The following is a 2,500-nucleotide window of genomic DNA, read 5'->3' on the forward strand; positions in this document are numbered from 1 at the left end:
CGTCTGCACATCCCGCCTATTCATCAGTAAAGAGAGCCCTGAGGAGTGTTAATAGAAACCATACTTTCCTCCATCATCAGCATATTTTTGCTTCCAAACATTTTTTTGCCGAGTACACAACAACCCTGCCTACGTTTTACCTGACACGCCTGAAAACGCCACATTTTTCTCCGCCACGTCGCCTCTCTCCATCCTACATCCCGTCATCCCTCCCTCCAAATGTGTTCTCTCTTTTTTCATCTTAGCCCCCTCTGCTGTGAACGCTATAGTCATTTGCTCCCGTTACAAAAGTAGACCTACAGATTTGAAACGGGGAACATTCGGGTTTTTTCTCCCCTTACGATGGATTCTTTCTTTGTGGTCAATTGTGTGTGTATTACTTTCGCCCCGAAAGCATATATTCATTCACCTGCTTTGCTTCGCTTGGCATTTTTGATAACCTTGTTTTTAAACATACGCTTTTTAGAACACGCACAAGTCATCTGGATTGACCCCACTATGGCAGGAGATGGCAGAAATACAGCTCAACTAACCAGTATCTGTGACAGTCCTCGACAGGCGAGACAAAGGGAAGGAGAAGAGGGGAAGGAGATCAAATGATACACCCTGTTAAGACTCCACAATGGACTCTTATTGGCTCGGCCTGAGTAGCGAGAGAGATGCTTAATTACTATATACATCTACTGACAGCTCCCGTCGCCAACAGCTTCAGTGGGAGCAAGAAAGAACGAGAGAAAGGGAGAGAGAGAGCGAGAAAGAGAGAGGGAAAGATAATAAACGAACGCCCCTCTAATCCAAATGAAGTTCTTTACATATTTAAACACAGATGTCTCCCTTGAAGCCACCGTTCTGCAGAACGAGAGAGCAAAAATGTTTCAGTTTTTCTCTCTTTATTTCTCTTTTTTTCTCCTTCTAATATATAATATAAGAATTGTCTTCCTGTCCCTCTGTCTTTAACTTGTTGGTCAATAGCCAGGTTACACTGCTTTCTCACTTTCTCCAGCACCCCTCTTCATCTCTCCACCCCGCTTCCTCTGTCATCCTCTCTTTCTCTCTCTCTCTCGTTTTCTCTCTGTCATTGTCCTTCCTCCGTCACAATCTCTCCTATCCTTTGTATTTCACGTTCTCTCTCTCTCTCTATCACTCTCTCTCTCTCTTGAACCTATTGGTTGATTGCCCCCCCCCCCCCCCCCCCCCCACAGCGCCCCTTCCCTCGTTGGTGCCGCGTAATTGCGGCAGAAGTAGATTGTTGTTTTAAATTTAGCAACCTCTAATATGATCTGTTAATTACGTTGTTGCCAGGGGTGAGACATGGGAGAAAGGAGATGGTGGGGAGAAATCTCCATATCAATGAGGAGCCCTTCTTCACCTCCTCTGGACAATGGACAGGGTGGGGGGCGCTATTGTTTCATCAGGACTGTCAGAACACTGTTCCCTCCTTGGGTTGTTGAGGACGTATAGGAGTTGTTTTTGTGTTGTTTTGTGCTGTATCTGTCTCTCCCTGAGGGTGTTACTCAAAGGGGCTTCATAGTTTCTACTGTCATTTCCAAAAGGAATGGTTTGGGCAAAATGCTAGCATCTCATTTGATCCCCATTGATAATGGTGTTTTTTGAAGAATAATTTAGAATGTTCCATTCTTAGTTGAAGACTAAGTTAACTCTTTGCTTAATGCTGACAAGTACATAACATCACCGTTCTCCTGAATTAAACACAATATAACAGGTGCATGGTTTTTAAGGTTCAAACAACAACAACGCTCCCTGCCACATCATCCTCTAATGCTAGCCATTTAGCCTTAGAGCCATCCATTATGCTACGCTAGGCTAGGCTAAGATAGGCTAAGCTCTGATCGGCTTAGCCCTCCAGACACCATTGATGTGTAATGAGATGATTTCTCATTAGCGCTAATTCCACCTCCTTCTCAGCTTTCGCCTAAGGAGCTTTTGTGCCATTGAGAGGACTAGCATGTAGGGTAGCAGTCTTCTGAACTTGTAAATGGACTGACTTATATAGCGCCTTTATCCAAAGCGCTTTCCAACGCTTGTCTCTCATTCACCCATTCAGACACACATTCACACACCAACGGCGGCAAGCTACCATGCAAGGCGCCGGCCCGCTCACTGGGAGCAATTTTGGGGTTCAGTGTCTTGCCCAAGGACACTTCGACATGTGGCCAGCCGGGGCTCGAACCGCCGATCTGCCAACCTTGCGATCAGTAGACGGCAGCTCTACCTCCTGCGCCACAGCCGCCCCTACTTGTCAGCCATATGAGGCATAAGACAGTTCATGTTCATTGTTTACTTGTTTACCTCTGGTGGTCCTACACCACTTCTAATGGAATATTGACACACTGCATAGTGATACCATAATGCTTGCCATACGCATACATACAGATAGGGCATTGATTTTAAATGTTTCCATTACCCTGAAAGTGACTTTTAGGATCAAAAGTCTTAACATTTTGTAATGTTACATTTATATAAATAACATCCAGAATTT

At 44.9% G+C, this 2,500-nt stretch overlaps 1 protein-coding gene across 1 annotated transcript in view; it reads left to right on the top strand.

The window, feature by feature from the left end:
• LOC308166622 (putative neural-cadherin 2) overlaps positions 1–2,500 on the top strand; it is a gene marked incomplete at both ends in the record, with an annotated part of 139,282 nt that overhangs the window by 99,665 nt on the left and 37,117 nt on the right. The window lies entirely within an intron of this gene.

Source organism: Nansenia antarctica (genome assembly GCF_963989245.1).
Source record: "Nansenia antarctica genome assembly, chromosome: 10".
Classification (NCBI taxonomy): Eukaryota; Metazoa; Chordata; class Actinopteri; order Argentiniformes; family Microstomatidae; genus Nansenia; species Nansenia antarctica.